A 15923-nucleotide genomic window follows, 5' to 3' on the forward strand; every position below is an offset into this window, starting at 1 on the left:
ATTTTCAGTTGAAAGGTTCCAAGTCCGCTTTAGGATTCATCAGTGTCCATTGTTCAAATCCCAACATGACTGTTGGGGAATTTAAATGTACTTAAATAAATAGGGAATTTAAAAAGCCAGTATTAACCACAAAACCACCGATTACTGTAAAAACCCAACTGATTCACTAATGTCCTTCAGGGAATTAAATAGGAAGATGGTGGCATCACGAGAATGTAACTAGATATTAACCCAGAGGCCCAGGCTAATGGTCTGGGGACCTGGGTTCAAATCCCACCTCAACAGCTGGTGAGATTTAAATTCAATTAATAAATCTGGAATTGAAAGCTAATCTCAGTAATCGTGACAAAGAAACTATCATCAATTGTTGTAAAAACCCATCTTGTTCATTGATGTCCTTTAGGGAAAGAAATCTGCCATCATTTCCCAGCCTGAGCGATATATGATTCCAGACACATGGCAATTTGGTTGACTCTGAACTGCCCTCTGAAATGGCCGAGCAAGACCCTGCTATCGGCAAAATTCTGTGAGAAAACTATTAACTCTTGAATTACAGGAGTTTAAGATATATTTCCAAGTTAGGATAGTGTATGACTTGGGGGGCACTTCCAGATGGTGGTGTGCCCTTGTCCTTCTAGATGAGTGGTAGAGATCATGGGTTTCAAAATTGTTGTTGAAGGAGCCTCAGTGAGTTGCTGCAATGCATCTTGTAGATGGTACACACATGTGTGTTGGTGGTGGAGGGATTGGATGTTGTAGGTGGGATAGTATACCCCTTTCTTACATTACAAAGTGTTACATTTACATCAGGTCATCATACTGTTACTTTGAGTTGGTTACAGTTCTGTTTTTGATTGCATTATACAGTTCCATTGTCTTGTGTGCTTTAGTTTTAACCATTTTCTGGACACTTCCTGTCTACCTGTTTACAATATCAAAGTATTGTGTTTGTTGAACTGATTTTGATGGGGTGTTAAAATGTTTTCAGAGGCACAGTGGTTCCTCTGGACTTTTTGGAGCCTTGATAAGTGATATCAATTCTCATGTGGTTGTTGTAAACTTGGAGTGATATCACCTGGTGTGTGACTGTTTTAGTGCTGTCTGAAATGTAGTTATTTGTATTTTGCCCTGTCTGCCTGCAGTGAGTGTGGACACTGTTTAACCTTTTCCATTCATTTCTCGCCTGCTACAGTCCACATTCCCAGGGTGTGCCCTGCTTCAGTGATGCACCCAGAGGAAATCCATGCAGACACGGGGAGAACATGCAAATTCCACACAGACAGTGTCCCAAGCCAGGGATCGAACCCATGTCCCTGGCGCTGTGAGGCAGCAGTGCTAACCACTGGGCCACCATGTCGTCCATGGCAATAATAATGTGACAATAATAAATCAAATCAAATCTCCAAATGAGAGCATCAGAAGGGGGAGATCTCAGTTTGTCATAGAGTCATAGAGGTTTACAACCTCTGGCCCAACTTATCCATGCCGCCCTTCTTTTTAAACCCCAAAGCAAATCCCAATTGCCCGCATTTGGCCCATATCCCTCTATACCCATCGCACCCATGTAACTATCTAAATGCTTTTTAAAAGACAAAATTGTACCCGCCTCTACTACTACCTCTGGCAGCTTGTTCCAGACACTCACCATCCTCTGTGTGAAAAAATTGCCCCTCTGGATATTTTTGTATCTCTCCCCTCTCACCTTAAACCAATGCCCTCTAGTTTTAGACTCCCCTACCTTTGGGAAAAGATATTGACTATCCAGCTGATCTGTGCCCCTCATTATTTTATAGATCTCTATAAGATCACCCCTCAGCCTTCTACGCTCCAAAGAAAAAAGTCCCAGCTTTCCAGCCTCTCCTTATAACTCAAACCATCAAATCCTGGTAACATCCTAGTAAATCTCTTCTGCACTCTTTCTAGTTTAATAATATCCTTTCTATAATAGGGTGACCAGAATTGCACACAGTATTCCAAGTGTGGCCTTACCAATGTCTTGTACAACTTCAACAAGACGTCCCAACTCCTGTATTCAATGTTCTGACCAATGAAAGCAAGCATGCCGAATGCCTCCTTCACCACTCTGTCCACCTGTGACTCCACTTTCAAGGAGCTATGAACATGTACCCCTCAATCTCTTTGTTCTATAACTTTTCCCAACGCCCTACCATTAACTGAGTAAGTCCTGCCCTGGTTCGATCACCAATATGCATCACCTCACATTTATCTAAATTAAAATCCATCTGCCATTCGTCAGCCCACTGGCCCAATTGATCAAGATTCTTCAGGTAATTTTGTGGAATATAATTTCAGTTTATGTGAATTATCAGAAAATTGGCAGCATATGATCTACATGTGGTCATAGTCTTTGTTTGAATAGTTTTCAAAATGTAAACTTGATGAAAAATCTGTAAATCGAATCAGGAATATCTGAAACCTTGGTGAAATGGTTGAGTGACAATTTCATAGAATCTGTTTCACTGGCTGGATCACTGAGGACCTTGTCAACTGTACAGTGGAGAAGTTAACTGGTGCCCAGAAGGCAGTCCACCAGTCTGCTTTCGAAGCTCTCAGTGTGCCAATACACCATGGAGCATGTCAACCGAGGGTTAACTATCGTCAGGGGTCTGAAGGAAATGTCAAAACTTCAAAAACAACAGCAAGACCAAGTGAAAATAATATAAAGCGAGAGTGCAGAACAGATACAGAAATAGAAGCTAAGGATAGCTGTGGTGGAGTTATAAATTTGCAGGAAGCCACGCTTAGAAAGGTGTAAAAAGAAACAAGCCTGAATGAAATTGATAAATTAGCATGAATTACATTAGTGTACATATCTCAGAGAGAACTTTCGACAGACTGAATCATAGCATTGTCAGTGTAAAGACAAAACCTAGCACGTAATGTTGTCAGTTTTCACTTGTGTTCATCCCCTTGCGTTAACCAGGGCAATAATTCCCTCTGAATTGAGAACAAAGGACAAAGAGAACAAAGAAAATTACAGCACAGGAACAGGCCCTTCAGCCCGGGTCCCTGGCGCTGTGAGGCAGCAGTGCTAACCACTGTGCCACCATGCCACCCTTCAAGAAATGGATGTGTTAAAAGCATGGTCTGCATTTCTCCCATAGCTTCTCTATCTTTAACACCCCTGACTAGACCCCTGAATATCATACAGCTTAGTCTAATCCTTCCTTCCAAAGCAGATTCATTTACCAGCAGACATATAGGGAAACAGTGAAAACCCACACAACATTCACGTTTCTCATTTCCTGTAGCTATTTCAACGTTTCCAAATTGGGGTGGCATGGTGGCGCAGTGGTTAGCACTGCTACCTCACAGCGCCAGGGACCTGGGTTCAATTCCCAGCTTGGGTCACTGTCTGTGTGGAGTTTTTACGTTGTCTGCGTGGGTTTCCTCCCACAGTCCGAAAAAGGTGCCAGGTAGGTGCATTGACCCGAGCAGGCGCCAGAATGTGGCGACGAGGGGAATTTCACAGTAACTTCATTGCAGTGTTAATGTAAGCCTTACTTGTGACTAACAAATAAACTTGAACCTTTTTCCATTTTAACCAGTGCCCTCTTTATGTCATAGAACACTGCCTTCCATATTAAAATGGAGCTAAAGCCTAGAATAGCTGAGAGCTTTGGACAGCTGGCAACAGGCCCCTTTCAAAATGGAGCCAACCATGTTGCCAGTGTGAACCGGGTGCTTAGGAAACTGACTCCAGTTTCAGATGATCCTGTCTCTGCCCATTGACCCTGGCAGTGCAAAATCAGCCAGAGAGCCAGGATCCTGAACCTTGTAAGTCTGCACCAGCACCATACTTCAACATAAACTCAAGATACTTTCTCACAACTCATGTTGAACCCTATAGCATTTCTAAAATTCAGAATGTGGAGTTGCTGACGTTGGACTGGGGTGGGCACAGTAAGAAGTCTCACAACACCAGGTTAAAGTCCAACAGGTTTATCTGGTAGCACGAGCTTTCGGAACACTGCTCCTTCATCAGGTGAGTGGGAGTTGGGTTCACAAGCAGGGCATATATAGACACAGACTCAATTACAAGATAATGGTTGGAATGCGAGTCTTTACATGTAATCAAGTCTTTACAGGTGCAGATAATGCGAGTGGAGAGAGGGTTAAGCACAGGTTAAATGTCTGTTTGAGGTTGATGAAGACGAACATCTCGCCAAGGCTATCCCCACACCCCCACTTCTTGCCTTCAAACAACCGCACAACCTCAAACATTCCATTGTACACAGCAAACTACCCAGCCTTCAGGAGAACAGTGACCACGACACACACAACCCTGCCACTGCAACCTCTGCAAGACGTGCCGGATCATCGACACGGATGCCATTATCTCACGTGAGAACACCATCCACCAGGTGCACGGTACATACTCTTGCGATTCAGCCACCATTGTCTACCTGATACGCTGCAGGAAAAGATGTCCCGAGGCATGGTACATTGGGGAGACCATGCAGACGCTACGACAACGGATGAATGAACACCGCTCAACAATCATGAGGCAGGAGTGTTCCCTTCCTGTTGGGGAGCACTTCAGCAATCAAGGGCATTCAGCCTCGGATCTTCGGGTAAGCGTTCTCCAAGGCGGCCTTCACGACACACGACAACGCAGAATTGCTGAGCAGAAACTGATCGCCAAGTTCTGCACACATGAGGACGGCCTCAATCGGGATCTTGGGTTCATGTCACACTATCTGTGACCTCCACGACTTGCCTGGGCTTGCAAAATCTCACTAACTGTCCTGGCTGGAGACAATTCACACCTCTTTAACCTGTGCTTAACCCTCTCTCCACTCACATTGTCTGCACCTGTAAAGACTTGGTTACCTGTTAAGACTCACATTCCAACCATTATCTTGTAAATTGAGTCTGTGTCTATATATGCCCTGTTTGTGAACCCAATCCTCCACTCACCTGATGAAGGAGCAGCGCTCTGAAAGCTCGTGCTACCAAATAAACCTGTTGGACTTTAACCTGGTGTTGTGAGACTACTTACCAAAATTCAGAAAGAAAGGGTGGAATTTTCCATCTGTTAACACCGGCCGGATTCTCCAGTCTTGCCGCAGCGAATGGGGATCTGGCTGAGTGCCAAATTGTCCATCCTCACTCGCAGAAGCGACGGGGACATGAACAGATGAAAAATTCCGCCACAATGTTCAAAATCTATTCATGTTCAGTGAGAATTTCTGACAGAAATTCTGCTATTATCTGGAGAGTTGAAACCCAGTCGGATTAAATCAAAGATTAATCCCACCAACAAACTGAGGTAGTTAACGTGTGATTTGATTGAAGATAATAACCTTTTTTTTAACCATTGTAGCAAATTCATAAATTACTGCCTAATCTTAATGTTTGGAATTTTGAGACGATTACCCAGCTCCGCAGAGTGCTGTGAGACAGAGTGCTTCATTCTGACATCTGTTCGATCTCTTTTCACTCAGATTCTAATGTAATAGTTAGATTTGTGAAAGAGTTACTGAGGTAACAGGTTGACATGCTTTCTTCCCATCTAACACTTGGAGGAGACACAGCTGAAGTTGAACAAACGTACTGTTAGCACAGAGTGAGTGTGCTGAATGGAGAGCTCCATTGTCCCCGTCACTGTGCAATCCACAAAAGCAAGAAATATTGTATAATTTACCTCAGGAAAGCAGAGATTTTTAAATCCATTGAACGGACCTTAAAAGCTTCCAGCTTCTTGAAAACAGCATTACCATGTTTATTTGTCAACTCTTTAATATCTAGTTCAGAAATGGACGCATCACATTTCAATGATATTTAAATAATCAGCACAGATAAAATCAAAAGTAATTCTGGTCTTATTGTGACTGCATTGAAATCCACACATACAATTCTGATCGTGCAGAATCAAATATATGGCAATGTCCAGATACATGGAAAGTGTCCTTTGGAACTTTTTACCTTGCATGGTGACGAGCACTGCTGCCTCACAGTGCCAGGGACCCGGGTTCAATTCCAGCACTGCCTGTCGGTCTGTGTGGAGTCTGCACATTCTCCCCGTGTCTGCGTGGGTTTCTGCCAGGTGCTCCGGTTTCCTCCCACACTCCAAAGATGTGCAGATTAGGTGGATTGGCCACGCTAAAATTGCCTCTTGTCACATGCATGGGGTAGGGGGAGCTGTGTTCTTAGCTAAAGAGTATTTCAATGGCCCCACATCTCCCGCTCCCTGGAATTGTCAATGAACCATGATAGGCCCAGGATACTGGCAGCGACAGACCCAACTACTTCCAATGAGAGGAGACGACCCAAAAGCTGCCTCCTGTCCCTTTAACCAGTTGTGTTGTTAAACCTGTTAAAGGTTTCAGGCTCAACCTCTTTGAAGTCCTGTGTCCCCCTTTAGAGCTGACCTTCTGGCACAGAAGCAGCTTCTTAGTGGTCAGTGGTGGACTTTCCCTGCCAAATAGCAGTTAGAACATAGAACATAGAAAAAATACAGCACAAACAGGCCCTTCGGCCCACAGGTTGCACCGGTCATGTCCCTACCTACCTAGGCTTATATATAGGCTTACCTATAACCCTCAATCCTATTAAGTCCCATGTACTCATCCAAAAGTCTCTTAAAAGACCCTATCAAGTTTGCCTCCACCACCACTGACGGCAGCCAATTCCACTCACCCACCACCCTCTGAGTGAAAAACTTACCCCTGACATCTCCTCTGTACCTACTCCCCAGCACATTAAACCTGTGTCCTCTCGTAGCAGCCATTTCAGCCCCGGGAAAAAGCCTCCGAGAATCCACCCGATCTATACCTCTCAACATCTTGTACACCTCTATCAGGTCACCTCTCATCCTTCGTCTCTCCAAGGAGAAAAGACCGAGCTCCCTCAGCCTATCCTCATAAGGCATGCCAACCAATCCAGGCAACATCCTTGTAAATCTTCTCTGCACCCCTTCAATCATTTCCACATCCCTCCTGTAATGAAGCGACCAGAACTGAGCACAGTACTCCAAGTGGGGTCTGACGCGGGTCTTATAAAGCTGCATCATTATCTCCCGACTCCTAAACTCAATCCCTCGATTGATGAAGGCCAGCACACCATACGCCTTCTTAACCACCTCCTCTACCTGCAAGGCCGATTTAAGAGTCCTATAGACCCAGACCCCAAGGTCCTTCTGATCCTCGACACTGCCAGGAGTCTTACCCTTGATATTATACTCCTTCATCCCATTTGACCTGCCAAAATGGACCACTACACATTTATCTGGGTTGAAGTTCATCTGCCACTCCTCCGCCCAGTCTTGCATCCTATCTATGTCACGCTGCAGCTTCTGACATCCCTCCAACCTATCCACAACACCACCAACCTTTGTGTCATCGGCAAACTTACCAACCCATCCCTCCACTTCCTCATCCAGGTCATTTATGAAAATGACAAACAGCAAGGGTCCCAGAACAGATCCCTGGGGCACTCCACTGGTGACAGGAAGCAGAGAGTCGGAGTCAATGGGTGCTTTTCTGGTTGGCAGATGGTAACTAGTGGCGTGCCGCAGGGATCGGTACTGGGGCCTCAACTATTTACCATTTATATAGACGATCTGGAGGAGGGGACTGAGTGTAGGGTAACAAAGTTTGCAGACGACACAAAGATAAGTGGAAAAGTGAATCGGGTGGAGGGCGTAGAAAGTCTGCAGAGAGATTTGGACAGGCTGAGTGAGTGGGCGAGGATCTGGCAGATGGAGTATAACGTTGACAAATGCGAGGTTATTCACTTTGGAAGAAATAATAGCAAATTGGATTATTATCTAAATGGAAAGAAATTACAACATGCTGCTGTGCAGAGGGACCTGGGGGTCCTTGTGCATGAGACGCAAAAACCCAGTCTGCAGGTGCAACAGGTGATCAAGAAGGCAAATGGGATGTTGGCCTATATCGCAAGGGGGAATAGAATATAAAAGCAGAGATGTCTTGTTGCATCTGTACAGGGCATTGGTGAGGCCGCAGCTGGAATACTATGTGCAGTATTGGTCCCCTTATTTGCGGAAGGATGTATTGGCCTTGGAGGGAGTGCAGAGAAGGTCCACCAGGTTGATACCAGAGATGAGGGGTGTTGATTATAAGGAGAGACTGAGCAGATTGGGTTTGTACTCGTTGGAATTTAGAAGGCTGAGGGGGGATCTTATAGAGACCTATAAGATAATGAAGGGGCTGGATAGGGTAGAGGTGGAGAGATTCTTTCCACTTAGAAAGGAAGCTAGAACTAGAGGGCACAGCCTCAAAATAAAGGGGGTTCAGTTTAGGACAGAGTTGAGGAGGAACTTCTTCTCTCAGAGGGTGGTGAATCTCTGGAATTCTCTGCCCACTGAAGTGTTGGAGGTTACCTCGTTGAATATGTTTAAATCACGGATAGATGGATTCCTGATCGGTAAGGGAATTAGGGGTTATAAGGATCAGGCAGGTAAGTGGAACTGATCCACTTCAGATCAGCCATGATCTTATTGAATGGCGGGGCAGGCTCGAGGGGCTAGATGGCCTACTCCTGCTCCTATTTCTTATGTTCTTATGTTCTTATGACCGACTTCCATTCAGGAAAAGACCCGTCTACAACCACTCTCTGCCTTCTGCAGGCAAGCCAGTTCTGAATCCACAAGGCAACAGCCCCTTGGATCCCATGCCCTCTCACTTTCTCGAGAAGTCTTGCATGGGGGACCTGATCGAACGCCTTGCTGAAGTCCATGTAAACTACATCTACCGCTTTTCCTTCGTCAATGTGTTTAGTCACATTTTCAAAGAACTCCACCAGGCTCGTAAGGCACAATTTGCCTTTGTCAAAACCGTGCTGACTACTTTTGAGCATACTAAACGTCTCTAAATGTTCATAAATCCTGTCCCTCAGGATCTTCTCCATCAACTTACCAACCATTGAGGTTAGACTCACCAGTCGGTAATTTCCTGGGCCATCCCTATTCCCTTTCTTGAATATGGGAACCACATCCGCAATCCTCCAATCCTCCGGAACCTCTCCCATCTCCATCGACGATGCAAAGATCATTGCCAGAGGCTCTGCAATCTCTTCCCTCGCCTCCCACAGTAACCTGGGGTACATCCCATCCGGTCCCGGCAACTTATCTATCTTGATGCTATTCAAAATTTCCAACACATCCTCTTTCTTAATGTCTTAATGTAAAGTTGTATTGAGAGATCATTGTGATCATTCATCCAATGAGCTGCCTTGGAGTGATGGTGTCAGACAAAACCCCCATCCTACTCTTTATGACATCATTTCCATTTCCCTGTGACACAGGTGCCCCGAAACCACCTTTTCATGGTCCACTCCTCACCTGCTCCGATTCCTGTGGTAGGCAGGACAGTAAAATTCTGGCCAGGGTCCCCCAATCATCGACTTGGTGTCCATTATCCAACATCAATCACATATACATTCACAAAGATAAAGAGATATGAAAATTAAACTGGGGCAAAACAGAATTTTGGACCTGGAGAAGACTGATCTTTCAAATATCAATCAGATGGAATGGAAAGAGTAATTTAACCATACATTTGAAGTTTGCCTGAACATGCAACATCTGCTCTGAAGTCGGATTATACGGACATTCGCCGGAATTCTACTGTCCCGCCCACCACGGAATCGGAAATGTCCGCTGACCTCGGGCAGGAATTTTCAGTCTCGTGAGGCCGCAAAATCCCACCCATTAACGCTGTTTCTCTCTCCACAGACGCTGCCAGACCTGCTGAGTTTTTCCAACATTTTCTGTTTTTATTTCCATTTTCCAGCATCTGCAATAATTTGCTTTTATTCCTGCAATAAATGGAGAGATTTAAATAAGTGCATCTGAAATCCCAGAAAAGAAACTTGGAAAACCAATTCTTAACCATTTATTTTGCAACTTGAGGAAAGAAATGAAACCCAGTGGGGAAAGTTCCAATCTTGTTGACTAAAAAACATTTATTAAACTGTAAAACACACAAAAAAGACAACAATACAGAACAAAAATTACACTGAACTACAATAATGGCTACGCACACACAATATACTTGAATTAACCCCCATCCAAATCTATCGAATTTCTTAAACTCAAATAATATGCTTTCCCGAAAACAACATCCCATAGCTTTTAACACTGAATCAAACACACATTCTGAACGTTTCTCCTGGGAATCTTTCTTCTAATTCAGAAGAGAATCTCTGAGGTTTAAAGCAGCAGCCTTCAGGACAAAGGCCTGTTCCTGGGGAGCACTGCTTCCAGCTAGGTGAGTGCATAAAATCCAGCACAGTGTGGATTTGGGACTTGTCTCTCTCGCGAATTTACTTTTACAGGAGCCCCCTGGAGCAGCCAGGGAATCGGTGGAGAAACCGGCCATCAGGGAATCGGAACTCTGACTCCACGGCTTCAGACCAGGTTGCGGCATCTGATTAGTGAATTGTGGTCAGGTGAAGTACATTTTTAAACCTTTTATTTCTTTAATATTTTAGTTCAGTGGGACTGAATAGTGGTTTAGAAATATTTGAGATTATATTGAGTTCTAATTTGTTCTTATTGTGGTGGGCAAGAACCGAGACAGTTTAGTGAGTAATTCACTTGGTTAACCGACCTAATTAATTTAGTTATTATGTAAACAAAAGAGGGTCCGCACAATAAAATTTTAATTTTAATGAATTAACTAACAGAGGATAATGTCGGCCACACCAGTTCTATGCTCCACCTGTGACATGTGGGTAATCCGGAACAGTCCAACTGCCCCAGAGGACGACATTTGCAGGAAGTGAGTACAAATGAGGCTCCTGATAGATTGCTTAGATCGACTGGAGTGTCAGGTGGACGCACTCAGGAGTATGCAGTGGCAGAGAGCGTCATAGACAGAAGCTTCAGGGAGGTGACAGCACCCAAGGTTGAGGAAGATCAATGAGTAACAGTCACAAACAGGAGGCAGTCGGTGCAGGAGCCCCCTGAGGCTGTCCCCTCTCCCTCTCTCAAACAGATACACTGTGTTCGATGCTGTTTGGGAGGACAGCTTATCAGGGGACAATGACAGCAGTGGCCAGGACAGTGGCACCACTGCTGGCTCTGCTGTACAGCAGGGAGGGTCAAAGTGCAGGCATGCCATGGTATTCAGAGCTTCAATAGTAAGGGGCACAGTCAGGCACTCTGTGACCCCGATCAAGACTCCAGGATGGTTTGTTGCCTCCCTGGTGCCAGGGTCAAGGACATCTCTCAGCGGGCACAGGGCATTCTGAAGCAGGCGGGTGAACAGCCGGTAGTTGTGGTCCATGTTGAAACTAACGGCATTGGTAGGAAGGAAAATGTGGTCCTGCAAAATGAGTTCAGGGAGTTAGGAAGGCAGCTGAAATGCAGGACCTCCAGGGTTGTATTCCCAGGAATACGCCCTGTGCCACACGGTACGAGGCAAGTAATAGGAAGACAGTGCAGCTTAGTAAATGGCTTCAGATTTAGTGCAGGAGGGAGGACTTCAGATTTTTAGACCACTGGGATCTCTTCCACGGCAGATGGGACCTGTACAAAAAGGGCGGGTTGCATCTTAACTGGAAGCGCACTAACATCCTAGCAGGAGATTTGATCGTGCAGTTTGGGTGGATTTAAACTCATAAGGCAGGGGGGTGGGATCCACAGCAGTAGGTTAGAGAGTACAGAGACTGTGGAGAACTCAGTGAATGAGTCCAGTAAGGCTAAGAGAAATAAAACACAGGGAGAGTGTACAAAACATGACAGGACGGATGGTCTGAGGTGGATGCTACATGGAGCTATGAAGTTGTGGCAATTACAGCAACTTGGATGAAAGAAGGGCAGGACTGGCAGCATAGAATTCCAGGATTTGGATGCTTCAAGTGAGATAGAGAGGGTGGAAAAAGAGGTGGAGGTGTTGCTTTACTGATTAGGGAGAATGTCCCAGCTATATAGAGGGAGGACACCTTGGTGGGATCATGCCGTGATGCCCTATGGGTAGAACTCAGGAACAGGGGCAGTGCAATCACACTGTTGGGGTTGTACTACAGACCTCCCAACAGCCAGTGTGAAGTGGAGAAACTGAAATATCAGCAGATTATGGGAAGATGTAAAAGCAACAGGGTTGTTGTGATGGGCGATTTTAACTTCCCCAACATAGACTGGGATTCCTTTACTGCCAGGGGTTTGGACGGGGCAGAGTTAGTTCAGTGTGTCCAAGAGTGCTTCTTGAGGCAATATGTAGATAGTCCATCTTCGCAAGGGTCGATCTTAGACCTGGTTCTGGGAAACGAGCCCGGATAGGTGATTAATGTCTCAGTGGGGAACCATTTTGGGAACAGTGATCACAATTCTATAAGTTTCAGGATACTTGTAGAAAAGGATAGAAGTAGTCCCAGAGTGTAAGTACTAAACTGGGGGAAGGCTAACTACCACAGTATTAGGCAGGAGCTAAGGAATGTCAACTGGGGCGGCTGTTTGAGGGTAAATCCAATATGTGGGAGACTTTTAAAAGTCAGTTGTTAACAATTCAGGACAAGTGTGTCCCAGTAAAAATGAAGGATAAAGATGGCAAGATTCGGGAACCCTGGATGATGAAAGATTGTGGGCTTAGTGAAAAAGAAGGAGGCATACATAAATTTCAGAAAATGGAAAACGGATAAGGCTCTTGAGGAATCCAAAGATAGCAGGAAAGAGCTTGAACAGGGACTTAGGAGGGCAAAAAGGGGCCAAGAAATGTCCTTGGCAGGCAGGATTAAGGAGAATCCCAAGGCATTGAAATAGACACACCTCAGAAGATTATTACCACCACACACAAAGGCTCAAAAAGTAATGCAGGAAATTATAGGCCGGAAAGTTTGACGTCAGTAGTAGGTAAATTATTGGAAGGAGTACGAAGAGATAGGATCTACAAATATTTGGATAGACAGGGACTTATTAGGGAGAGTCAACATGGCTTTGTGCATGGTAGGTAAGGAAAGACATAGGGATGGACACAATTGAAATGTGGAGCTTGTTCAAGGGGGAGCTACTGGGTGTCCTTGATAAGTATGTATCTGTCAGGCAGGGAGGAAATGGCCGAGTGAGGGAACCGTGGTTTACTAAAGAAGTTGAATCTCTTGTGAAGAGGAAGAAGGAGACTTATGTAAAGATGAGACGTGAAGGCTCAGTTAGGGCGCTTGAGAGTTACAAGTTAGCGAGGAAAGGCCGAAAGGGAGAGTTAAGAGCCAGGAGCGAACATGAGAAGTCTTTGGCAGGTAGGATCAAGGAAAACTCTAAACCTTTCTATAGGTATGTCAGGAGTAAAGGAATGACTAGGGTAAGATTAGGGCCAGTCAAGGACAGAAGTGGGAAGTTGTGCGTGGAGTCTGAAGAGATAGGAGAGGTGCTAAATGAATATCTTTCGTCAGTATTCACACAGGAAAAAGACAATGTTGTCGAGGAGAATACTGAGATACAGGCTAGTGGACTAGACGGGATTGAGGTTAATAAGGAGGAGCTGTTAGCAATTCTGGAAAGTGTGGAAATAGATAAGTCCCCTGGGCCGGATGGGATTTATCCCAGGATTGTCTGGGAGGCTAGGGAGGAGATTACAGAGCCTTTGGCTTTGATCTTTATGTTGTCATTGTCTACAGGAATAGTGCCAGAAGACTGGAGGATAGCAAATGATGTCCCTTTGTTCAAGAAGGGAAGTAGAGACAACCCTGGTAATTATAGACCAGTGAGCCTTACTTCTGTTGTGGGCAAAGTTCTGGAAAGGATTATAAGAGATAAAAGGATTATAAGAGATAAAGAGGAAAGGATTATAAGAGACCTGAGGGGTGGCACGGTAGCACAGTGGTTAGCACTGCTGCTTCACAGCTCCAGGGGCCTGGGTTCGATTCCCGGCTTGGGTCACTGTCTGTGTGGAGTTTGCACATTCTCCTCGTGTCTACGTGGGTTTCCTCCGGGTGCTCCGGTTTCCTCCCACAGTCCAAAGATGTGCGGGTTAGGTTGATTGGCATGCTAAAATTGCCCCTTAGTGTCCTGAGATGCATAGATTAGCGGGTAAAATATGTAGGGATATGGGGGTAGGGCCTGGGTGGGATTGTGGTCGGTGCAGACTCAATGGGCCAAATAGCCTCTTTCTGCACTGTAGGGTTTCTATGATTTCTATGAGATAGGATTTATAATCATTTAGAAAGGAATAATTTGATTAGGGATAGTCAACACGGTTTTGTGAAGGGTAGGTCATGCCTCACAAACCTTATTGAGTTCTTTGAGAAGGTGACCAAAGAGGTGGATGAGGGTAAAGCAGTTGATGTGGTGTATATGGATTTCAGTAAAGTGTTTGATAAGGTTCCCCACGGTAAGCTATTGCAGGAGGTTCGGAGGCATGGGATTGAGGGTGATTTAGCGGTTTGGATCAGGAATTGGCTAGCTGTAAGAAGACAGAGGGTGGTGGTTGATGGGAAATGTTCATCCTGGATTCAGTTACTAGTGGTGTACCGCAAGGATCTGTTTTGGGGTCACTGCTGTTTGTCATTTTTATAAATGACCTGGATGAGGGCGCAGAAGGATGGGTTAGTAAATTTGCGGATGACACTAAACTCGGTGGAGTTGTGGACAGTGCGGAAGGTTGTTGCAGGTTACAGAGGGACATAGATAAGCTGCAGAGCTGGGCTGAGAGGTGGCAAATGGAGTTTAATGCGGAAAAGTGTGAGGTGATTCACGTTGGAAGGAGTAACAGGATTACAGAGTACTGGGCTAATGGTAAGATACTTGGTAGTGTGGATGAGCAGAGAGATCTGGGTGTCCATGTGCATAGATCCCTGAAAGTTGGCACCCAGGTTGATAGGGTTGTTAAGAAGGTGTACGGAGTGTTAGCTTTTATTGGTAGAGGGATTGAGTTTCGGAGCCATGAGGTCATATTGCAGCTGTACAAAACTCTGGTGCGGCCGCACTTGAAGTATTGCGTTCAGTTCTAGTCACCGCATTATAGGAAGGATGTGGAAGCATTGGAAACGGTGCAGAGGAGATTTACCAGGATGTTGCCTGGTATGGTGGGAAAATCGTATGAGGAAAGGCTGAGGGACTTGAGGTTGTTTCGTTCGAGAGAAGAAGGTTAAGAGGTGACTTAATAGAGTCATACAAGATGATCAGAGGATTAGATAGGGTGGATAGTGAGAGCCTTTTTCCTCGGATGGTGATGGCTAGCACGAGGGGACATAGTTTTAAATTGAGGGGTGATAGATATAGGACAGATGTCAGAGTAGGTTCTTTACTCAGAGAGTAGTAAGGGTGTGGAATGCCCTGCCTGCAGCAGTAGTGGACTCGTCAACATTAAGGGCATTTAAATGGTCATTGGATAAACATATGGATGATATTGGAATAGTGTAGGCTAGATGGACTTTAGATTGGTTTCACTGGTCGGCGCAACATCGAGGGCTGAAGGGCCTGTACTGCGCTGTAATGTTCTATGTTCTATGTTCTACTTGTTTGCCTTATTTCCATCGACTCCATGCCAGTTTCCTTCGTAAATATGGATGCAAAAAACCAATTTAATATCTCCCCCATTTCTTTTGGTTCCATACATAGCTGACCACTCTGATCTTCAAGAGGACCAATTTTATCCCTTACTATCCTTTTGCTTTTAATATACCTGTAGAAGCTCTTAGGATTATCCTTCACCTTGTCTGCCAAAGCAGCCTCATGTCTTCTTTTAGCCCTCCTGATTTCTTTCTTAAGTAGTTTCTTGCACTTTTTATACTCCTCAAGCATCTTATTTGCTCCCTGTTGCCTATCACACATCTCTCTCTTCTTCTTTATCAGAGTTCCAATATCCCTCGAGAACCAAGGTTCCTTATTCTTATTCACTTTGCCTTTTATCCTGACAGGAACATACAAACTCTGCACTCTCAAAATTTCTCCTTTGAAGGCCTCCCACTTACCAATCACATCCTTGCCAGAGAACAGC

This window comes from Mustelus asterias, chromosome 9 (genome assembly GCF_964213995.1).
Source record: "Mustelus asterias chromosome 9, sMusAst1.hap1.1, whole genome shotgun sequence".
Lineage (NCBI taxonomy): Eukaryota > Metazoa > Chordata > Chondrichthyes > Carcharhiniformes > Triakidae > Mustelus > Mustelus asterias.